The following is a 26,562-nucleotide window of genomic DNA, read 5'->3' on the forward strand; positions in this document are numbered from 1 at the left end:
TATTTAAAAAAAAAAAAATTTTAATTTTATTTTTTTTTTTAAATTTTTATTTATTTGTATCATTTAATTTTATCGTTGATTTTTTAAAATTTATTTTATTTTTTATTAAACTTTTTTTCAAAAAAAAAAAAATAGTTTTTCAAACTTTTTTTTTATAACAACTTTTAGAGATAATTATCAGACGCACGTGCGTAAAGCGATATATACCAGCAGACATATATATAAATGTCTACAGGTATATAACTATTATATACTTTAGCTATGTTGTTGTTATTGTTGTTGTTTGCTGTTGTCAAAATGTAACACCCAAAATCAAATTACGTTGTTGTGTCTTATTTTTTAACCAACTAAATATTTCCATTATTATTGTGGGCTTATTTTTTGTTTTTGATTTTTTTTTTATTATTTGTTCTCTTGTAGTCCAACATTCAACAACATAAAAGCGACGGTCTTTTTTAACACATTATCTTTTTTATATTTATTTTATTTTTTTTCAAAACATTAATCGATCGTATTACGATATTTTTTTCTTACTGTTGTATTTTTCTTTATTTACTACTCAACAAATCGATTGAACGGTTGCTTGTTTATTCGGTTTCTGTTTAAACACGAACGAACGTTACTTTGTTTTTTTGTGATTTTCTGTTTCTTTGCTGTTGTTTGTTTTCTGTTACGGAGTGTGTTTTTCAATAAAAAAAAAAATAATAATAACAATATTGTAGCGAACGTAGGTACGTGCACCAGCAAGAAGCGCGAAGTACCACTAAAGACTGACTGTGATGTTAAACAGTTCTGCAAAATGCCTTCAAAATACAACGAAACACACAAACACACAGACACACAGCTAGACACAGAGATACAGCGTCAGACACACCGTGTACAGAGTCTCAAACGAACAACCAAAAAAACACACGGACAACACCGTCATATATTTTTCATACTACTACTCCCAGTTTAATACTACGAGTATTTTCTGCTGTTTAGGAAGAAAAAAAAAAATCAAAAAAATATTGAAAATAATAACAACAGATGCTTTTTTTTTTGTTTATTTTGTATGTGCAAAATACTAACAACAATTCTGTTTTTTTGTCTGAAACAAAATCTCCACAAAATTGCCACCTTAAGACTTCTTCTTTTTCTAACATAGCAGCAATCAATGGTGGTGATGTTGGTGTTGGTAGTTAACAAAGTAGCTGCCATACCAGAAGTATCTGCATGAATGCTGAAACAAATACATAAAACCGAAATATGTATTTCAAACTGGTCGCTTCAAAAAAAGAAACACCATGTAAACAGCAACAAAAAAATACCATTTTTAAATCATAAACCATAAGATTTGCCTTTATGTTGTTGTTGCTGCTGCTGTTACTGTTGTTTAACATACAAAACTCGCCCAAGATGATAAAGAAGATTATTTTCCAACTTCTTAACACAACATTTGAAGAGTATTTGTCAAATAAATCATGGCATATTTCTGAAATTTATGAAAATTTCAAAGGAAATTAAAGCAAATGTTATTAACAGTGATTGATATTTAACAGCAACAAAAGAGCAGCTCAATACTCTTTTTAGTATTCTAATGTTAAGTTTGTTTTAACAGTAACTTAAATTTAAAGAGTATTTTCTGTTCAAAGCTAACAGTGTTTAAGCGGCTGTTTGAAGGAGAGTGTTAACAGCTTAACAGAAATTATTATTGAAGTAAGCTGTTAATGTTACAGATTTTGTGTCTCAAGTCTTTTGTTTTTAATATCGTTTTGGTATTTTGGTTTTTATTAAGAAACAATGAATTATTATTAAAAAAATATGGAATTCTCTAATATAAAAACAAATGAAAATTCTTTAAAACATTTTTTGATGTTAAAAAAAATTTTATGTTTTTTTTTAAGAAATCATTGTTGTACCATATTTAAACTTTTAATATCATAATGTGATCTAAATTTATGTTATATGGCCTTTTTTTTAAACAAACACCAGCTTTTTGCTTGTCTGCAGATACACCAAGAGGCTCTGGAATCGAACCGCAACCCTCAGATAGATAGTCCAGCATACTATCGTCTAGTCTATCAAGGCATAAAGTTTTATATAAAAAAATATTAAACAACAATATCTTTAGTCAGAAATTAAGTTTCATATGATTGCCTTTAACTCCGAAAACTTGCGTTTAAAATTGTTGAGTCAATTATTTCAAAAATATACAAAAGACAACATCAAATCAATAAATAAAATTTAACTTTTCATTTGGAATAACTTTGTTAATGTTGTGTTTGTTATTGGCTTTGTTGTGATTCCACTAAATTTGTGTTTTTTAATATAAGTCAAAATCTTCACATTATTTTAATCAAGTCTCAAAGTTTTAAAATTTTAAAAACTTTCATACGGATTTCAATGTAATTCTTAAAATTGTTGCTAAGGCATTTATAAGTATTAAACACGGCTCTTAATACTGGGTGTATTACTTAAAAATGCCGTATTTACAATAGATATCGCAACTTTTGAACGCGGTTTTTGTTTTTAATAACTTTTATGTCATTTTTGAAAAAAAAACATTTGTTTCTTCGAAAAAGTCAAATTATGTACCAAAGAGTCATATACGGGAATTTTTGTTTAACTTCTTTAATTTTGAAAAAAGTGCCTCTGAAGCACACCGATTGCTTATCAAAGCTTACGGTGAATGTGTTCCATGGGTTTCAACGTGCAAGAGATGTTTTGTTCGGTTCTAAAGGCAAGAATTGAAGGCATTACTGCATGCAGATTGTTGTCAAACTCAACAGGAGCTTGGAAAATCATTGGGAGCTACTCAAGCAACAATTTCAAAATGTTTGCGAGCAACCGGATTCATCCAAAAGCAGAGACATTGGGTGCCATACGGTAATCGGAAAAGTAAGAGATCATATGTGAAGCTCGACCAACCAACCAAAGCCAAATATCCAAGGCGCTAAGGAAATGCTCTGTATTTGGTGGGAGAAAAATGAGCTACTGAACTCTGGCCAGACCATAACAGGGATGCTGTACCGAATACAACATTAAACCGTAATATTCTTTCCTGAAAACATGTTGCAATTCCTGTAAAAAATTATTTAGAATGAAGTGGTTGGGATGTTTTGTTTCAGTCGGTTTATAGTCTAGAACTTGCCCCGTCCGATTACTATTTGTTTCGATCGATGCAGAACGCTCTCTGTGGGATACGCTTCACTTTGGAACAGAGTATCCAATATTGGCTTGATTCGTTCTAGACCTCAAAAGATGAGCAGTTCTTTTGGCTTGGAATTCATGGCCAATACTTTGAATAAATTTATATTTTTCAAATGTTTCAAAATAAAGACTAAACTTTTTAAAAAATCTCGCATTTTTAGGTCATATATCCAATATATTCTAAAAATTGTATATATACAATTTTATTTAGAAGATCAAGATCATAAAATTGCTCAAATTAAATGAACTAAATACTATATTGAAAGTTTGTTGGACATAAACACATTTTTGTGGATTTCATTTATTTATTAATTTTAAGTACTTAAATTGGTGTCTTATAAAACTTTATGTTAACTGTAATCAGCGTAAGCTGATCTGTTTTAATTTAGTGTAAAAGCTTCCATTACTTCCATTGCAATAAATTAAAATTCGACCACTTTTATGCTTGAAGATTTCATTGGAGGTAAGTACTTAGATTATAAATAAATCATGACTTTGATATTGCTAAAACTACTTATGACTTTGATAACTCATTGATCGTAAAACTGAATAGTAAATAAGCAGTTATATATTAAAGTAGAGGCTCGAAAATGTTAAGATGCGCAAAAGTTAAGAATACAGAAAAGTTAAGCAGCTTTCAGTCACCACACGGAACTCTATAAACCCTAGGGGAACAGGAACTAATACAAAACTTGTCACGTGACTAGTTCCAAAGTGATAGGGACCGGTTTTAGTTCAAACGCTTTATATGAATGGGACCTGTCACTTTAATATGGCGATGTCCCATGAGGGGGTAAATTGACACCATTTAAGCACACTGTGATAGGTCATGGAATTAACCAAAAGCGTTTTTTCTGTTTTTAATATTTTATTAAAATATTTTACCAGATTTGTTTAAAATTCATTGATCAAATTGTTGACAATTTATAAATTGTACAAGTCAAGTGATATGTCCCCTTTTCATATATCACGAGACTAGTTCGTTTAAAACATTTGACACAAATTTCCCGCAGGGATGATAAATGCTTCTTCAGTTTTTTGAGTCATTTTGGTTTTTATTTTATTTTTCTATTTCTAACATCGCTGTACACAAGCGTAATACCGGATCGTATTTATAATCGTATATTCGAAGAGACACAACAGTTGTAAAATAAAATTTTATTTCCTATTATTCAATGCCGCCAGATTCTCTATCTTAATTTTTTTTTTGATTTTAATGCATTTTTTGATGAAAATTTACGAAATTGTTGTGAAAATTTATGAATATTTGTCTCATATTGAAATTCGCGGAATCGAAATTAATTTTTGAGCTATGATTTATTCAGCAAAGTTTCTTGTAATGATCAATAGAGCACGAATCGTGATGCGCCTTTGTACTTTTTTTCAGCCCCCAACAATTTGATGGGAGTAATTTTATGGGAACCTTGAATTGATCGCCATGAAATTAGGCAGCTTAATGTATTTTTATATGAAAATTATTTCTATGAATCGATCCGCACAAAATTTTTAGGTGTAATTTATTTGTATATAGGTCTTATTTGAAAATTGTATGTGGATATCTATATAAATCAAGAATTTATGACCAATAAAGTCATATTTCGGGAGTACATTTGTGAAAAAATATACCGATTTTTACCAGTTTCGATATGGTTTTCCTTAGGCCAAAAGTATTAAACGTGCCAAATTTGATTGAAATGGCTTAAAAATTGCGACCTGTACTTTGCTCACAAGTTTGCATAGCCAGCCAGTCAGACGGACTGACATTTGGACGGACATCTTTAACTCGACTCAGAGAGTGAATATGAGTCTATCGATATACTTTAAGGCTGTTGGCCGTTACAAACATCAGCACAATTGCATAATACCCTGCCCATTATGGTGGTTGTTGACTAAATATTAAATGTCCGCTACTTAAGTCTTTTATTTTACAATATTTGTCTACTACAATAAAAGTTCGAGTCTTAGGTCTTTTGATTTACAAAACAATGGTGGCTGTAAACTAAATACTAAAAGTTCGTTTTTTAAATCTTTTGATTTAGAAAATGCCATAAAGCAATTTGTAGCAAAGCTTTTTTAATCATATTATCATATTAATTTTTCTGAACATTTTCAATGCGAAAATTTTTTGCCACAAACATAAACTGGCAATATGTTTTTATTTAAGTATTTCTCATTAACTTTCTCACAAACAATTGAGATTTCGTATATCACAAATAAAGAATTTGAATGAATACTATTGAAACATCCAGATCATAATTAGTTTTCATTCATCAGTTTAGGTTTTATGTACTTTGCTTTAGAACAATCAAATTTCATAAGACTTAAAAACATTTTCACAATATCTACTTATTTTTTCAAACTAAATTTATAGTTTAAGCCATAGTGTAACACAGAGACGAGACGTAATTATCAGAAACCTAAGTCTGTTGTCAAAAACCTATCACTGGCAACAACAAAATACATGCTAGTCAATGTATTTTGTTTTTGTATCAGACATATGATTTGTTGTATTTTTGTTTGACAAATCGAAGTGTCTCGTCTCTATGTATAATTCTCTATGGTTTAAGCCATATGAATGTTATAAATGTGAACTAACTACCGCTTGCAATATTCTTTGATTCCATATCATTTAACATTTTCTAACAACTAAATTTCAAATAGCTATTTAACACCAAAACCATAAAATGTACTTCATTTTCAATTATCTGTAGAAATAAACTAATGTTAGTTAGCATTATAAAACTTCAACTTATTTTCAACAAGAAAACCAAGCTAATAATTACATATTTAATATGTTAAACAAACAATTCTCTTGCAACTTTACAAATATATACAAAATCCTTTGTAATAGACCTCAAGAATACTCTTAAATTTGTTTAACATTTCAATTTCTCTTCTCTTTTAATTTTCTCTTTCGAAATAAAAATTTAACTCTGTTATAAAGTATTTACTTTAGGTATTTCATTCATTCATTAAATCACCTAAAATTATTGGTACGATCTGCTTATAACAGAGCCACGTTATTAACACCATCCTAGAAAATGCAAACCAACAACAGCATTAAAAGAGAACACAGCCATAACATAAACAGTTAATTTTATTTGTTAACTGTAACAGTTCTCCTAAAAACCCTCAAATACTATTTCTCTCCTTTACTCATTGAGTAAATACTAACAAATTTAAACGAGAATTGTTTTCTATAAACACCGTTAGCCTAAAGCTAAAACGAGACAAAGATTATACATACTGTTTTGCTCTCTCTCCCTTTAGTAAACTTGTTTTTCTGCTTAACCACACTGAGGTAGTTGTTGTTGTTTATTGAATTGCTTTAGTAATCAGGGTATGCGTGTTGTTGTATTTTAACAGATGTTCTCATTTCATTGACCAATGCAGAGCACTCACATTGTTTGTTTTTGTTGTAAATCTATATGAGTGTGGGGATGGCTGTGTGTGTAAGCAAAAACAACAAAATAAAATGATGTTTTCTGTTCATTTGTAGTTGTTGTTGTTTACAGTGTTAGTGTTTACTCTAATACTCTATATTAACAGTGATCTTTAGTTTATTTTTTTATATGAATAACCACGTTATTTTATTGTTGTATTTAATGTGTTGCTGTTATTTTTATATATTTGAAGAGGGTGAGATGGTTAGAAAATTAGGGCGTGGTTTATTTTTGTTTTTCAAACTGCATTTTAACCTAATACCAATGTATTTTTTTGTCCATATTCTTTGGTATTTCATGTTTATAGTGCAGTATGTCTAATGGTTTGTTTGGAACATGATTGCCTTATGTTATAATTACAAGAAATTTTCAATAAAAATTCACCGCTAGGTGGGCAGTCCATAAACCCCGCACACTGCTGTTTTTTCATATGCAATTGCTGCAAGCCGTCGTCATTAAAACAGCGAAACTATACAAGTTATTGACCATTTAATCAAATACAAACAATTTTTTCATTAAAGCTGATTATGTTTATTAAATGTTAAACATTTCTGTTGCCATTGCTTTGTAGATTTTTATGTCTTCAATAAAATAATTTGTATTTTAATGTTCTTGTTTTATGCAATGAATTGCTGGAACAGCTTGAGCTAAATATATTTTAAAGAGAAATTGTTTTCAAGACTTCAAGTGGTTTAATGTTTTAGCTTACTGTTTTATGTTAAAAAAAAAATCATTGATTTTTTCATTGTTGCTCTTCACTGTATGATAAAATTCTGTAATAAGTTCAGGTTAAATGACAAAATTGAGGAAAGGATATGAAAAGTCATAGGAAATAAAATTTTGGTTAAAATTAATTTTAATTAGGTGGCTTAGTGTGAAAATATGACAAGTCACAAAATTAAATTTTAAAATAGATCGATTTATAGGAAGTAAAAATCTGAAAAACTGATTTTCTGATTTTTGACCCACCTTGACTGTAGGGCTTTTTGTGGTTGATACCCTTAAATACATTATTTAGATAGCTTAATCCCTCTTCTACTAATGATCCAAAGAATCCTGAGCTTTGAGCCTGTTGGATTTTCTTATTTCTCAATTTTTTTTTCTGGTAAATTTCTATTTTTAATTGAATGTTCTACATAGACTGAATAACACGTTAAAAATATTTCTTGTTTTGTATTTATTTATAATTTGTTATCGCCTTTCAATAGCTACCCCTACAGTCAACAGTATTACAGTATTTATGTTCAATCTAGAGATTTTGTCCAGCTACAGACTGAAGTTTTTCCCAATTGATTCCAAATATTTCTGCGCATGAGCAGACTTCCAATAAACTTCATAGTAGTTTGTTTAATTTTCCGTTTTTCTAGTTCTAGTTCAATGGATACAATTTCCACATTACAAAATCTTAGAAAATACTCCAAAACCAGTGATATTTCGGTATAGCCCTTGGGCAAGTGTAACGCCATGTTAAGAGATTGACAGAAGTTTCTGGTATTGACACTCGTAAATAAATATCAATGATTCTTTCTAAAGTTTTCAATAGAAGCAAGGATAGTCTATAGTCCTTTGTTGTAATATATATACCTTTCCTTACTTTGTGGAATATTTTGTGTTAACAATTATCATTTATCAGAATCGAAATATTTATAAAGTTCTTGTTAAACACTGGAAGAATAACAGTATATCGTTAGGTGTCTCTGTGCTTTAGATGCTTTCAGTTTGAATATTATCTAAATCATTCAGTTGAAGTGTATTTTCGATTCAAAAACTTCTCGCAAATTATAGAAGTGGGGTACAGTAAAGACAGGCTGTGATTCACATATCAGTCTGCCATAGAATAACCAAGCCTTCACAAAGAAAAAATATTCGTTGTAATAACTAAATATGTTGCTAATCGAATGATTCTTTTTTATTGACAGAATTTCTATATTGTGGCTTAGTCACTAGTAATTTTTCTTTGCCAACTGACTTTCAGCTGCTAAAGGGTATTTTTTTAAGCTCGATAGAACTTACGAAAGGGTTAACTGTCGATGGAGCTGTCATACTGCTCTTACTTTTTGACATTTATGATCAGCACTCTCTCAAATCATTGTTACTGCATTGACGCTTGTACAATGCTACCAACTTATCCAAATTTACTTTGAAAATCAGTCATCGATTCACTTATAGATCTTCGTGATTTTTTCTTTATTTGCCATATTTTCAAAATAAGTTCTTTGCTTATTCCTTTACTTAATGCAAAAATTTCCAGCTGCCCGTTTTTGCCCCATTTTTTTGCTAGAGGTAAAATGAAAAACCAACCAAAAAATTTTATTTTCAAAAAAGTTTTATTTTTTTATCTTTTCTGGAATAATTTTAAATCATAAAAGCCTTTAAAAAAAAACATAAAAAACTAAAAAATTTTAAAAAATATTTCATTTTACTTCCCATAAAATTGGTTTTTCCACAAATTTCAACTTTGCTAACCCATAAGTAGGCAACTGAAAACGTAAAACCATTTTCAAAAACTCATTTCATAGGCTGATCAATTATCTATCATATGCATTTTAAAGTTTTTGATTATCTCATTTGGTTCAAAAGTTATGATATTTGCAACGAAAAAACTCAAATGGCACCACTGTATGAAGGTACGCTGATATTCACCCTTATCGTGGTTGGAGTAAACGTCTTACGCTTACGACAGTTTCGTACTAGATTAAAGAACAAGTTTGCATTTTATCTTTAATCTAGTACGAAAGTGTCGTAGGCGTATGACGTTTACGCCAACCACGATAAGGGTGATTATTATGATTCCTAAGCCTAATGGGCAGGAAAATTTAATTATCTCTTACAGACAAATTGGCTTACTGTCGATACTTTCAAAAATTGTTTAAAAATTACAACTGAAAACAATACTTCCAGTGTTAGAACAAAAAATGTTGTACCTGAACTTTATCTAATGCTTCTAATGCTTTAGAACTGTAGCTTTACTTCTGTGCTGTATTTATGGATATGCAACAGGCCTTTGATAGGATATGACATTCAGGATTATTGTATGAATTAAAAACGTTACTTCTTGCTCCCTTGTATTCTAGCTACACGAAATATCAACTTTGGATCGATTTAGTCTGGTGTTCCACAAGGAAATATTTTGGGGCCTGTATTATACACAATTTTCACTTCATATATGCCAACAACACACGATCTGACTATAGCAAAATATGCATACGACACTTCTAATTTAATACAAACAATACTTTCAAATATCTAATAACTAAATCAGTGATCGGCACTCATATCCACCAGGTGGCGAACAAGAGTGGTAATTTAGCCATAAATAACAGTAATGTCAACGAAGATTACATATATTTGAGGTAGAAAATGCATAACATATTATTATAATTCATATTCAATGTGCTCTTTATGCCGGCCACTAAACTAAATGTAAGCAGTTACTCTCGCCTAATTTTCCTTGAGCTTTTCTGACTATTTTTGACAATAAAACAGGAATATTGAGGAACATTTTCCAATGCAGCAGTATTTTATCTATTTTGCAACAATAAGTATAAAATTTTAAGTTTTAAATATGGACTCAAATTTAATGTTTTTCCAAATTCTAATGGGAAATTTTTTTAAAACAAATTTTAAAATTTGAGCATCATAACAGACATTTTTATTAAGGATATTTTTAAAAAAAAAAATAAAACTAGTAAGTTCTTATTTATTATAAACTTTTTCCCCTTCTTTTTCTTTTCTCTTATTATTCCTGCTGATATCTTACATATCTACAAAAAATTCTTGTCAGATTTCCTTATTTACTTAGAGTCAACAATATAGCGCAAATTGAGTTCTTTTAACTAGAATCATTTGATTCTAAGAAAATTTTACAAAACAGACAAAACCCTTTTCTCCCATCTCTTTGATAATATAACATGACATTTTGACTTTTTGCTGTTTGTGTAGAAGTTAATCCAGTTTTCGTCTTCAACTCTTTAAACTAAAACTATAGAATTGTTATCAATTTCAAAGGGCTTAACCGTAGATAATGTGCTACAAAACTCATAAGCAAAAAACCCGCAAGTCGTTATTAACACAGATTAACCCTTTTTGACTTCTATAGCCTGAAAACATCCAAAAGGAAAAGGATTAATAAAAAGGAAGAAACTATAAATAACAAAAACAAAAAACTACAAGCAAACTAAACTAAACAAGGATGTCAATGAGACAGAGCAACACCTCTTAATATTTAAAGGGTCTGTTAGAAGAAAATGATACCTGCTGGCTCAGAACATGAGAGAGGGAGAAAGAGAGAGAGACAGAAAAAAGGGGTGTTTAAACCCATTAATATGTTACGCTACCGTTATAGTTTTCATTCTCCATTCCTTGTATTGCTCAAACAGTTACTTTTATTTTTACTGTTAACTTTAACCGCACTGTGGTTTTTGAGGTTTCCTGGTGTCTTAGGGAGTTTTTGTGAATTTTTCTTTAGTTTTAAAAGAATTTCTTTTCTCAATATTTTCATGCTTTAATTTTTTGGTTTATGCCAAACAGTTTTGTTAAGAATCTATTGAAATATTTTGCATATCAACGCCTACTGTTTAGTTTTAAACTCGGCTTGGCTAAACAGGATTAGCCTTTACAAATGCTGGTTCTCTTTTGATTTCCACAACAATTTTTTGGGAATTCATTTTACAAATATTACATGCATATGTAGTATGTTGTGCCGTCTACTCCTCCCTTAAAAATTTCTTATGTTTAGTCCTTTTCTAGCTGTGACTTTTTAAAGCCCTCTAATGTATGTGACTTTCTTGTTTAGTATTTGAAATTGTTTTGCATTGTTTTTGCCATGATTTGGCAAATTTCTAGTTTAAATGGTTTATGTGATCTGTAACTAAACTAAATCATTGCCAAAGTATTTGCCCAACAAATAATCAATCATTTTTATAAAATTTTCTTTTTGCAATCCCCTGTGGGTTGAAGTGTTTTTATTGGAAATTTGTCAGTTTGTTAAAAATTTCAAAAAGGAGTCTGCGCATGTTGTTAAACAATAACAGAAATTAATATTTTAGATCAGTTTGTTTGATATTTGGAAATTAGGGGTTAAACAATTGATGATGAATTGTCATAATTTTTGAGGACAATTGTTGTAAACAATTCTTTACCCTTAAATTCAAAATGGCAGCTTAGGGGTCAAATTAGCAGTAAAATTCACGAAGTTAAGATTGGCACAAAAAGGCAAAAAAGTAAATGTAATTTTCTATTCGGAGAAATCAAAAAACAAATGCATTCAATACTGAATGAATTCAGAATGAAAGTTCCTCCTTTCTTATTTTTATGAAATGAATCGAAAGCTAGAGATTTTCCATAGAAAATTTCTCTGTGTTAACAAGAGATTTTCTATAGAAAATTTCTCTGTGTTAACAAGAGATTTTCTATAGAAAATTTCTCTGTGTTAACAAGAGATTTTCTATAGAAAATTTCTCTGTGTTAACAAGAGATTTTCTATAGAAAATTTCTCTGTGTTAACAAGAGATTTTCTATAGAAAATTTCTCTGTGTTAACAAGAGATTTTCTATAGAAAATTTCTCTGTGTTAACAAGAGATTTTCTATAGAAAATTTCTCTGTGTTAACAAGAGATTTTCTATAGAAAATTTCTCTGTGTTAACAAGAGATTTTCTATAGAAAATTTCTCTGTGTTAACAAGAGATTTTCTATAGAAAATTTCTCTGTGTTAACAAGAGATTTTCTATAGAAAATTTCTCTGTGTTAACAAGAGATTTTCTATAGAAAATTTCTCTGTGTTAACAAGAGATTTTCTATAGAAAATTTCTCTGTGTTAACAAGAGATTTTCTATAGAAAATTTCTCTGTGTTAACAAGAGATTTTCTATAGAAAATTTCTCTGTGTTAACATGAGATTTTCTTTAGAAAATTTCTCTGTGTTAACATGAGATTTTCTTTAGAAAATTTCTCTGTGTTAACATGAGATTTTCTTTAGAAAATTTCTCTGTGTTAACATGAGATTTTCTTTAGAAAATTTCTCTGTGTTAATAAGAGAATTTCCATAGAAAATTTCTCTGTGTTAACAAGAGAATTTCCATAGAAAATTTCTCTGTGTTAACAAGAGATTTTCTATAGAAAATTTCTCTGTGTTAACTAGAGACTGTCTATAGAAAATTTCTCTGTGTTAACTAGAGGCTGTCTATAGAAAATTTCTCTGTGTTAACTAGAGATTTTCTATAGAAAATTTCTCTGTAATCTGCAATAATTCGCTGAATTTTAAATGTAAATATGTTTTTTCTGAGAATTAGGAAATGGATTAGTTTGTGTGTTTTCTAAATGTTCGAATCATCGTTCTCCAAAATATTTATTAAACTCGTTTCCCAAATTCAAAATCAAACCTTTCGTTATCTGCATTGTTCAGTCACAATTAAACAATGACAACTACAACAATAAACAAAAAACCTTTAGATTTCTAAATGCATAACACTTTTTCCCCCATTTTCAATAATGATATTGATTGATCGTTTTGTAGTCTTGTTGAAATGATAAGCATACACTTGAGCTAATTTATAACAAACAAAAAAAAACTAAAAAAGCATACAACATTTTTCTACACAGCCATACAACAGACAACAACTAACAAAACATGTAGACAATTTGTTAAAAAGAATGGAAATGAAAAAAACCAACTGACATTATAAATGCATTTTAGTAAAAACATTCATATAAGAGTAAAGAACTGAATGAAGAACATCCTTTTTTTCATCTGACTCTACACAAAAAGATACTCACACTCAGCATTTAGACCCCCAGAGACAGTTACCAAGAGATATAAAACTGAAAAAAAACTTAATCAAAGGCGGAAATTACTTTAAATTGACAACATTTGTAAAAACTAAAAAGCAACACTATCAACAGACATCGCTCTGCAGACACACACAGGAAAACCCATCATGCAACATTTATAGTTCTGTGCAGTTTGAAGGGTATGAAATATATTTCACACTTCTTTTATTTTGTAACTCTTGTTGGCTGTTGCTGTTGTTTGAATTGTTGTCAATCAATATCGACGATTTCGAACTTAACGCTAAAGCCAAACAATAGATTGTTTTGTATTGTATGGCAAAAAAACAGATTTAAAAGAATAAAAATATGATTTTTCAACATTTTAAACATCAATTATTTAATAAATATGATGGATCGTTTTTGGTTTGATTTTGAAAAGATGCCAGAGAGTACCAGAAAATCATGCAACAGACATATATTGAATGAATGTAGAAAATTAGCTCAAAATTCGGCTGGATTTTGACATATTGGAATTTAGGTTTTCTTTAATTTATAATAATTTTGGAGGTTATTGTTATAGCTTGAGTACAATTTTTACTCATGTTTCACTATAAAACTTCAGTTAATTTTATATTCCAATACAAACTGATTTTGCATCAAAGACATGTATTTTTTCACGAATTTGAAATACTACAAATCTTTACAAAAATAACATATAATTATTCCGTCTTGTCATCTATCATTATATCTCTTCCTAAAGATCTTTGAAAAATCTTTAACTTGAAAATCCAAGCAACTGAAATCTATTCCAATTCGCAGTTCATTTCCATACAAATGTCATTAATCTTTAAAACACCCAATTATGAATTAAATATTTAAAATACAAAAACAAAAACTTATCTCCAATATCTTTAATACAAATCAAATAATTAATATTGCTATTCATTCTTGTTTTCTTTTCACGCAAAAAAATAAAACCTAAAACAAATATCTTATACATTTCTATGTTATCAAGCCAATACAAACAGCGACAATATTTTAATATTATACAGCCTCAAGGGAAATTCAAATCATAAACTGAACTCGTCAATTTTTTTCTTAAACAAACTGCTTATTTTTGAAATCTAAGATAGTGAAGCAGAAAAAATATAATAATTGTGGAAGTACAATCAAAAAAATATCTAATGGATTCAATGTTATATACGTCAAATAATACAGACAAATTTTCTATAGAAAATCTCTTGTTAACACAGACAAATCTCTTGTTGTCACAGAGAAATTTTCTCTAGAAAATCTCTTGTTGTCACAGAGAAATTTTCTCTAGAAAATCTCTTGTTGTCACAGAGAAATTTTCTCTAGAAAATCTCTTGTTGTCACAGAGAAATTTTCTCTAGAAAATCTCTTGTTGTCACAGAGAAATTTTCTCTAGAAAATCTCTTGTTGTCACAGAGAAATTTTCTCCAGAAAATCTCTTGTTGTCACAGAGAAATTTTCTCTAGAAAATCTCTTGTTGTTACAGAGAAATTTTCTATAGAAAATCTCTTTCTTGCAGAGAGAAATTTTCTATAGAAAATCTCTTTCTTGCAGAGAGAAATTTTCTATAGAAAATCTCTTTCTTGCAGAGAGAAATTTTCTATAGAAAATCTCTTTCTTGCAGAGAGAAATTTTCTATAGAAAATCTCTTTCTTGCAGAGAGAAATTTTCTATAGACAATCTCTTTCTTGCAGAGAGAAGTTTTCTATAGAAAATCTCTTTCTTGCAGAGAGAAGTTTTCTATAGAAAATCTCTTTCTTGCAGAGAGAAGTTTTCTATAGAAAATCTCTTTCTTGCAGAGAGAAGTTTTCTATAGAAAATCTCTTTCTTGCAGAGAGAAGTTTTCTATAGAAAATCTCTTTCTTGCAGAGAGAAGTTTTCTATAGAAAATCTCTTTCTTGCAGAGAGAAGTTTTCTATAGAAAATCTCTTTCTTGCAGAGAGAAGTTTTCTATAGAAAATCTCTTTCTTGCAGAGAGAAATTTTCTATAGAAAATCTCTTTCTTACAGAGAGAAAATTTCTATAGAAAATCTCTTTCTTGCAGAGAGATATTTTCTATAGAAAATCTCTTTCTTGCAGAGAGATATTTTCTATAGAAAATCTCTTTCTTGGAGAGAGAAATTTTCTATAGAAAATCTCTTTCTTGGAGAGAGAAATTTTCTATAGAAAATCTCTTTCTTGGAGAGAGAAATTTTCTATAGAAAATCTCTTTCTTGGAGAGAGAAATTTTCTATAGAAAATCTCTTTCTTGCAGAGAGAAATTTTCTATAGAAAATCTCTTTCTTGCAGAGAGAAATTTTCTATAGAAAATCTCTTTCTTGCAGAGAGAAATTTTCTATAGAAAATCTCTTTCTTGCAGAGAGAAATTTTCTATAGAAAATCTCTTTCTTGCAGAGAGAAATTTTCTATAGAAAATCTCTTTCTTGCAGAGAGAAATTTTCTATAGAAAATCTCTTTCTTGCAGAGAGAAATTTTCTATAGAAAATCTCTTTCTTGCAGAGAGAAATTTTCTATAGAAAATCTCTTTCTTGCAGAGAGAAATTTTCTATAGAAAATCTCTTTCTTGCAGAGAGAAATTTTCTATAGAAAATCTCTTTCTTGCAGAGAGAAATTTTCTATAGAAAATCTCTTTCTTGCAGAGAGAAATTTTCTATAGAAAATCTCTTTCTTGCAGAGAGAAATTTTCTATAGAAAATCTCTTTCTTGCAGAGAGAAATTTTCTATAGAAAATCTCTTTCTTGCAGAGAGAAATTTTCTATAGAAAATCTCTTTCTTGCAGAGAGATATTTTCTATAGAAAATCTCTTTCTTGCAGAGAGATATTTTCTATAGAAAATCTCTTTCTTGCAGAGAGAAATTTTCTATAGAAAATCTCTTTCTTGCAGAGAGATATTTTCTATAGAAAATCTCTTTCTTGCAGAGAGAAATTTTCTATAGAAAATCTCTTTCTTGCAGAGAGAAATTTTCTATAGAAAATCTCTTTCTTGCAGAGAGAAATTTTCTATAGAAAATCTCTTTCTTGCAAAGAGAAATTTTCTATAGAAAATCTCTTTCTTGCAAAGAGAAATTTTCTATAGAAAATCTCTTTCTTGCAAAGAGAAATTTTCTATAGAAAATCTCTTTCTTGCAAAGAGAACTTTTCTATAGAAAATCTCTTTCTTGCAGAGAGAACTTTTCTATAGAAAATCTCTTTCTTACAGATAGAAATTTTCTATTGAAAATGTCTTTCTTACAGAGAGAAATTTTCTATAGAATATCCCTTGCTTTCAGAGAGAAATTTTCTAGTAAAAGTCTTGCTTTGAGAAAGAAATTTGCTACAGAATATTTCTTGCTTTCAGAGAGAAATATCTGCAGAAATTTCTTGCTCTCAGAGAGAAATTTTCTATAAATAGGATCTTGCTTACACTCAGAAATTTTTTATAGTCTCTATGATTCATTTAGGACTTTTCTATAGAATATCTAATTTTTACAGATTTACGAGGAAATTTATTAGAATTTTAAAACAAGGCAGGGCATTCCTTACTTCGTTTCAACCACTCTTGCCTCTGTCTCATTAATAGTTTAGTCTATGACATTTCGCTATGAAAACAATCGCAACCCAGACAGGGCATGAAAATGCTGATGATATTGAAACTAGTGAACACGCAAAATTGAGATCAATGATCTTTATTTGGTTGAAAATTTCAAACAAATCAAATTTGCATATTCTATGGCTATGTTTTAATAGCCTAAAGATGATGAATAATATGATAGATGAAAAACATAACACAAGAGCAGAAAACACAAAGAAACACACTGACATATTACATTAAAACAGTTCAAACACGCAGATTTTTTTGTTGCTTTTTTTGTGTGTTAAGTTCCAAACCCACAAATTGGCTTTAAGCCATTTTGGACTAAACTAAAATATGTGTAAAAAGAAAATACATACAGACATTTGCATATAGAAGAATTATTTGCTTAAATTATACACACAAAGTGATTAGTATTTGAAAATGAACATGAGTGATATTAGATTTCATCAAAATCCAAAAAAAATATCATCATATTATGTGTATAATTTGAAAAAAATTAAAAAAATTTGATTTTAAAACTGGTTCGTGTTTAAGCAGTATTTGTCATTATTATTGACATTGATTAATTTCATTATAATTAATTTTTTTTTCTGATTTTTTGTTTAAACGTATGTATGTACAACATTTCTAATATATTGTGTTGTTTAAAGAAACCAATTCTTAAGAATAATTTAATAATAAAACAGAATTATGAAATTATCTAATCTATTTTTATAGTCTATGTCATCTTTAATTCTTTATTTATCATTTTAAATCGAACTAAGAGACAAGTTTATTTTTTGCTTTTTGGGAACGACAAAAATCATACTTTTGTTTTACTTAAGAAGCTTTTTAATTTTCCTTAAGAATTCTAGGTTCAGACAATAAGCCAGACATTATTGTTTAAGTATAATAAAGAGGGATTAAAAAAGTAATTAATAAAAGTATGAAATTAATTCCAAATACATGTATTAGAGGAGTTCTGTTATTGTCTACCCTCTAGAATTTATATAGACATTTTTACTGAGACTGTGCAAGATCTTCTATAGAAAATTTCATTGTGACAACAAGAGATTTTCTATAGAAAATTTCATTGTGACAACAAGAGATTTTCTATAGAAAATTTCATTGTGACAACAAGAGATTTTCTATAGAAAATTTCATTGTGACAACAAGAGATTTTCTATAGAAAATTTCATTGTGACAACAAGAGATTTTCTATAGAAAATTTCATTGTGACAACAAGAGATTTTCTATAGAAAATTTCATTGTGACAACAAGAGATTTTCTATAGAAAATTTCATTGTGACAACAAGAGATTTTCTATAGAAAATTTCATTGTGACAACAAGAGATTTTCTATAGAAAATTTCATTGTGACAACAAGAGATTTTCTATAGAAAATTTCATTGTGACAACAAGAGATTTTCTATAGAAAATTTCATTGTGACAACAAGAGATTTTCTATAGAAAATTTCATTGTGACAACAAGAGATTTTCTATAGAAAATTTCATTGTGACAACAAGAGATTTTCTATAGAAAATTTCATTGTGACAACAAGAGATTTTCTATAGAAAATTTCATTGTGACAACAAGAGATTTTCTATAGAAAATTTCATTGTGACAACAAGAGATTTTCTATAGAAAATTTCATTGTGACAACAAGAGATTTTCTATAGAAAATTTCATTGTGACAACAAGAGATTTTCTATAGAAAATTTCATTGTGAAAACAAGAGATTTTTTATAGAAAATTTCATTGTGACAACAAGAGATTTTCTATAGAAAATTTCATTGTGACAACAAGAGATTTTCTATAGAAAATTTCATTGTGACAACAAGAGATTTTCTATAGAAAATTTCATTGTGACAACAAGAGATTTTCTATAGAAAATTTCATTGTGACAACAAGAGATTTTCTATAGAAAATTTCATTGTGACAACAAGAGATTTTCTATAGAAAATTTCATTGTGACAACAAGAGATTTTCTATAGAAAATTTCATTGTGACAACAAGAGATTTTCTATAGAAAATTTCATTGTGACAACAAGAGATTTTCTATAGAAAATTTCATTGTGACAACAAGAGATTTTCTATAGAAAATTTCATTGTGACAACAAGAGATTTTCTATAGAAAATTTCATTGTGACAACAAGAGATTTTCTATAGAAAATTTCATTGTGACAACAAGAGATTTTCTATAGAAAATTTCATTGTGACAACAAGAGATTTTCTATAGAAAATTTCATTGTGACAACAAGAGATTTTCTATAGAAAATTTCATTGTGACAACAAGAGATTTTCTATAGAAAATTTCATTGTGACAACAAGAGATTTTCTATAGAAAATTTCATTGTGACAACAAGAGATTTTCTATAGAAAATTTCATTGTGACAACAAGAGATTTTCTATAGAAAATTTCATTGTGACAACAAGAGATTTTCTATAGAAAATTTCATTGTGACAACAAGAGATTTTCTATAGAAAATTTCATTGTGACAACAAGAGATTTTCTATAGAAAATTTCATTGTGACAACAAGAGATTTTCTATAGAAAATTTCATTGTGACAACAAGAGATTTTCTATAGAAAATTTCATTGTGACAACAAGAGATTTTCTATAGAAAATTTCATTGTGACAACAAGAGATTTTCTATAGAAAATTTCATTGTGACAACAAGAGATTTTCTATAGAAAATTTCATTGTGACAACAAGAGATTTTCTATAGAAAATTTCATTGTGACAACAAGAGATTTTCTATAGAAAATTTCATTGTGACAACAAGAGATTTTCTATAGAAAATTTCATTGTGACAACAAGAGATTTTCTATAGAAAATTTCTCTGTGACAACAAGAGATTTTCTATAGAAAATTTCTCTGTGACAACAAGAGATTTTCTATAGAAAATTTCTCTGTGACAACAAGAGATTTTCTATAGAAAATTTCTCTGTGACAACAAGAGATTTTCTATAGAAAATTTCTCTGTGACAACAAGAGATTTTCTATAGAAAATTTCTCTGTGACAACAAGAGATTTTCTATAGAAAATTTCTCTGTGACAACAAGAGATTTTCTATAGAAAATTTCTCTGTGACAACAAGAGATTTTCTATAGAAAATTTCTCTGTGACAACAAGAGATTTTCTGTAGAAAATTTCTCTGTGACAACAAGAGATTTTCTATAGAAGATTTCTCTGTGACAACTAGAGATTTTCTATAGAAGATTTCTCTGTGACAACAAGAGATTTTCTGTAGAAAATTTCTCTGTGACAACAAGAGATTTTCTATAGAAAATTTCTCTGTGACAACAAGAGATTTTCTATAGAAAATTTCTCTGTGACAACAAGAGATTTTCTATAGAAAATTTCTCTGTGACAACAAGAGATTTTCTATAGAAAATTTCTCTGTGACAACAAGAGATTTTCTATAGAAAATTTCTATATGATTTTCTATAGAAAATTTCTCTGTGACAACAAGAGATTTTCTATAGAAAATTTCTCTGTGACAACAAGAGATTTTCTATAGAAAATTTCTCTGTGACAACAAGAGATTTTCTATAGAAAATTTCTCTGTGACAACAAGAGATTTTCTATAGAAAATTTCTCTGTGACAACAAGAGATTTTCTATAGAAAATTTCTCTGTGACAACAAGAGATTTTCTATAGAAAAAACAGATCGATTTTTTAAAATTATCTTTGCTTTTGTTTCTAAATTCTTTAGATTTCTTCATAATTTGAATATCACTTACTTGATTAAAATCACCCCACGTTTTTGATCTCATTTAACTAACTACATTCACAGTGGGTCTTCGCTTTACTAATAAACATGTTACTAAGGAATGATTTATATCATGACTTTAACAATTTGGCCCTTCTCAATCAATATAATCAATGTTAAACATGCGTGGGAATTTATGAAATAAAAACCATCACAGTTACCTGATTTTATGATAGTGTTTTAGTTTTTTCTTATATTTTTCTTTTATTTGGCTACAGCCATCTATTAAACAATAACAAGTAATCAATTAAAAACAAACAAAAATCAAATGAATTGTTTCTTTTTTTTCTGGTTTTTTGTTTAATGTGTTTTATATTTTATCATTGTAGGGCATTAATATAAAAATTTATTAAAAGTTAAGAAACAAGAAAATCAGTTAGGAAATAAAATTGTATGTTATACATTTTAGAAATGAAATAATATATTGAAATTGAACATAATTTAGAAAGTGATTTGTGGTTGTTAGCAATACAAAATAATTTTTGGGTAGAAATATAAAAATCACGAATTAGTTGTCGAAAAAATTAGTTTAAGATGAGTTCACAAAAATAAATAATACAATAATAATAAGTAATCAATAATTATAAACATTTTGTGAGAATATATAACAAACATAGGAAACATGAGCTTTTTGGGAGGTCAGTTGTGGTCAATAAGAAATAATGTATTTTGTTTGTTATAAAAAGAGACTGTGGGAATTAAATTTGTTTAAAAATTATTTGAAAGAGTTGAAATTTGGAAAAAAAAATTCAGAAATTTTTTATTTTTTTGTTGACAAGTTGTGTGTGTCTTAAATCTTTTGATTTGTTGGTCATTTCATTAAAAAAAATAAAAAAATAAGATTTTCTATAGAAAATTTTGTCTGTGAAAAGAGACTGATTTTCTATACGAAAATTTTGTCTGTGAAAACAGACTGATTTTCTATTTGTCTGTTACACAGAGAGATTTTCTATAGAAAATTTGTCTGTTACACAGAGAGATTTTCTATAGAAAATTTGTCTGTTACACAGAGAGATTTTCTATAGAAAATTTGTCTGTTACACAGAGAGATTTTCTATAGAAAATTTGTCTGTTACACAGAGAGATTTTCTATAGAAAATTTGTCTGTTACACAGAGAGATTTTCTATAGAAAATTTGTCTGTTACACAGAGAGATTTTCTATAGAAAATTTGTCTGTTACACAGAGAGATTTTCTATAGAAAATTTGTCTGTTACACAGAGAGATTTTCTATAGAAAATTTGTCTGTTACACAGAGAGATTTTCTATAGAAAATTTGTCTGTTACACAGAGAGATTTTCTATAGAAAATTTGTCTGTTACACAGAGAGATTTTCTATAGGAAATTTGTCTGTTACACAGAGAGATTTTCTATAGAAAATTTGTCTGTTACACAGAGAGATTTTCTATAGAAAATTTGTCTGTTACACAGAGAGATTTTCTATAGAAAATTTGTCTGTTACACAGAGAGATTTTCTATAGAAAATTTGTCTGTTACACAGAGAGATTTTCTATAGAAAATTTGTCTGTTACACAGAGAGATTTTCTATAGAAAATTTGTCTGTTACACAGTGAGATTTTCTATAGAAAATCGCTCTGTCAAACAGACAAATATTCTACAGAAAATCTCTCTGTTAAACAGACAAATATTCTATAGAAAATTTGTCTGTTACACAGAAAGGTTTTCTATAGGAAATTTGTCTGTTACACAGAGAGATTTTCTATAGAAAATTTGTCTGTTACACAGAGAGATTTTCTATAGAAAGTTTATTTGAGTTTCAGACAAGGTTACTGCACAAAATTTGTCTGAGTCTTAGACAAGTTTTCTAAAGAAAATCTCTCTTGTTGCCAGACGAGATTTTATAATTTCTCTATTATTTTAATAGAACTCATTATGACCTATTTTTTCCACAATTTTTAAGTCTTCTTTAAAATTATAAATGCTCTTGTCATTTATTTTATTATTAAAATATTGATTTTAACTGGCTAACATATAATTTGCCATAATATTTTTTTTAAATTTTCAAAATTTTTATGAATATTCATGAGCTGTAAATAAAAATTAATAAAAAAAAAAATAAATTAAATATAATGTTTAATCACACCTTTTATTTAATATTTTTCACAATATAGATAAATAATTATTACCAGTACATTGTTATGAGCAAAACCTTTTGAAACTGCAGTTGGTAATCGAACAACCTTCAATATGTTTGCAGTGTATTTATGTGTAAAAATTCAAAATAGTTTCATAATTCGCATATGTGTTTAAACTACCGACCATATGCAGTTTATAGAACCTTTTTTTATTATTATATTTTATATTTTTTTTTCTTTCGTTTGCATATTTTGTAATTGCTGCCGCCGTTTGTTGGTAATTTGATTTTGTTGAGTTGTAATAACTTAACAATGTCATTCTAATCTTAATAATTACTTATGGTCTCGACCATTATATGTTGATAGTAAGTTTTTAAATTTACTGGCAGTAGTTGCTAGAATATTACTTATTTATTTTATTAGTTTCTATGGCAAACTTTAACTGTCCGTCCCTCCGTCTGTCTGTATGTCTAACTATATATCCATCTGTCTGCTGAGTACGATGACGTGATAATGATTGCCATTTATTATGTCTTAGGTTTTGTTGCAAAGAAAATTAAATATATTTTATGATGTCATAGGGGGATTGTTTGCTAAGACTGTATTTTGTTAATTACAATTTAATTTAAATTTATGCACTATTTTACATATAAATAATTAAATAAAATGGGAAATAAAAAATAAAGAAGAAAAGAGGTAAATTAATTGAATTATACTTTTGAACTGGTATGATTAAATAATCTATATTTAAGGCCAAACAGGACCGTAAATGAAAACAATGTCTCTCTGTCTTCTTTGACCATCTTGCAGTTTCAGTTCATTTTCCCTTTAATTATTTTCTATACTCCTAGAATTAAAAACAATTTGTTATATATTGATTGATCTTAAATACAGCATATTAAAAAACAAACAAACAACAAAATCGATTGACTACCAAACTTCAACGGCATGTGATGAAAGGATAATTAACTCATCATCTACAAATTTGAAAAAAAAAACTACCAAACGAAACCCTTCATAACTCAATTTACCACACACCAAGAACGCAGGCAACACAGATGTTCAGGAAATGTTATTTTCTTGCCACCACTCAATGTCCTACTAGTAGCCAGTCAATATTGAACATTAAGTTAAAGGTTTTATGTGTATGAAAGACTAAATGTACAACATATTTGAGTCCTCTTTACAAAACGTCAAAATGTTGATTTTTATATGATACTCAACCTTTTGGTAAGCGTGTCGATATTGTTTTAGCCAAAAAAAAAAAAAAAAAAAAAAAACAAATAAAACTGAAATGAAACGCAACATAACGAAAAAATGCAATTAACTTGTGGGCGTTAACAAATTGGGGTGTTACCGTAAAGAGCAAAAAAACAGGAAAGACAAACAAAAAACCGAATGAAAATCTTAAAGTAATAAAAAATTAAGGCAACAAATTGTTACAAAAGAATGGGTTAAAAAATAAATTAAAAAAAAAAAAATAAGAAATTTAATATTTGATCTAGATTTTAGGTGTGTGGTATGGAATAAAATATTTGTGCTTTATGCCGCTACAAGTCGGTCCCATGAGCTATTCACAGAGAAACAAGATTTGCTGAGACAAAATAATTTGTAGCCAACCCAGCAAATCATCCCTAAAGGCCCAATATTTTTAAGAAGCAGACATGTCTCTGTTAAACAGACAAATTTTCTATAGAAAATCAGTATGTTTGACAGACAAATTTTCTATAGAAAATCAGTCAGTTTGACAGACAAATTTTCTATAGCAAATCAGTCAGTTTGACAGACAAATTTTCTATAGAAAATCAGTCAGTTTGACAGACAAATTTTCTATAGAAAATCAGTCAGTTTGACAGACAAATTTTCTATAGAAAATCAGTCAGTTTGACAGACAAATTTTCTATAGAAAATCAGTCAGTTTGACAGACAAATTTTCTATAGAAAATCAGTCAGTTTGACAGACAAATTTTCTATAGAAAATCAGTCAGTTTGACAGACAAATTTTCTATAGAAAATCAGTCAGTTTGACAGACAAATTTTCTATAGAAAATCAGTCAGTTTGACAGACAAATTTTCTATAGAAAATCAGTCAGTTTGACAGACAAATTTTCTGTAGAAAATCAGTCTGTTTTTCAGACAAATTTTCTATAGAAAATCAGTCTGTTTGTCAGACAAATTTTCTATAGAAAATCAGTATGTTTGTCAGACAAATTTTCTATAGAAAATCAGTCTGTTTGTCAGACAAATTTTCTATAGAAAATCAGTCTGTTTGTCAGACAAATTTTCTATAGAAAATCAGTCTGTTTGTCAGACAAATTTTCTATAGAAAATCAGTCTGTTTGTCAGACAAATTTTCTATAGAAAATCAGTCTGTTTATCAGACAAATTTTCTATAGAAAATCAGTCTGTTTGTCAGACAAATTTTCTATAGAAAATCAGTCTGTTTGTCAGACAAATTTTCTATAGAAAATCAGCCTGTTTGTCAGACAAATTTTCTATAGAAAATCAGTCAGTTTGACAGACAAATTTTCTATAGAAAATCAGTCAGTTTGACAGACAAATTTTCTATAGAAAATCAGTCAGTTTGACAGACAAATTTTCTATAGAAAATCAGTCAGTTTGACAGACAAATTTTCTATAGAAAATCAGTCAGTTTGACAGACAAATTTTCTATAGAAAATCAGTCAGTTTGACAGACAAATTTTCTATAGAAAATCAGTCAGTTTGACAGACAAATTTTCTATAGAAAATCAGTCAGTTTGACAGACAAATTTTCTATAGAAAATCAGTCAGTTTGACAGACAAATTTTCTATAGAAAATCAGTTTGTTTGTCAGACAAATTTTCTATAGAAAATCAGTTTGTTTGTCAGACAAATTTTCTATAGAAAATCAGTCTATTTGTCAGACAAATTTTCTATAGAAAATCAGTCTGTTTGTCCGACAAATTTTCTATAGAAAATCAGTCTGTTTGTCAGACAAATTTTCTATAGAAAATCAGTCTGTTTGTCAGACAAATTTTCTATAGAAAATCAGTCTGTTTGTCAGACAAATTTTCTATAGAAAATCAGTCTGTTTGTCAGACAAATTTTCTATAGAAAATCAGTCTGTTTGTCAGACAAATTTTCTATAGAAAATCAGTCTGTTTGTCAGACAAATTTTCTATAGAAAATCAGTCTGTTTGTCAGACAAATTTTCTATAGAAAATCAATCTGTTTGTCAGACAAATTTTCTATAGAAAATCAGTCTGTTTTTCAGACAAATTTTCTATAGAAAATCAATCTGTTTTTCAGACAAATTTTCTATAGAAAATCAGTCTGTTTGTCAGGCATATTTTCTATAGAAAATCAGTCTGTTTGTCAGACAAATTTTGTATGGAAAATCAGTCTGTTTGTCAGACAAATTTTGTATGGAAAATCAGTCTGTTTGCCAGACAAATTTTCTATAGAAAATCAGTTAAGTTCCCTATTTTACTGACCTTTCATTGTAGAAGACTTAAATGAACAATCATTTAGTTAAACGCTCCATAGTCCAGCCTTTTCATTTCCATAATATAAAACTATTTTCTACAATATTTCTATGGCATTCCCTTTGATCTTTTTTATTCTAATTTCTTGTTGAGGCAAACTAATCCATCATTTAAAGCAGCTGATTAGAAAGTTAGAAAGTTAAACATGGAAAAAAGAACTGCAACCAAATGCCTG

This window comes from Calliphora vicina, chromosome 3 (genome assembly GCF_958450345.1).
Source record: "Calliphora vicina chromosome 3, idCalVici1.1, whole genome shotgun sequence".
Taxonomy (NCBI): domain Eukaryota; kingdom Metazoa; phylum Arthropoda; class Insecta; order Diptera; family Calliphoridae; genus Calliphora; species Calliphora vicina.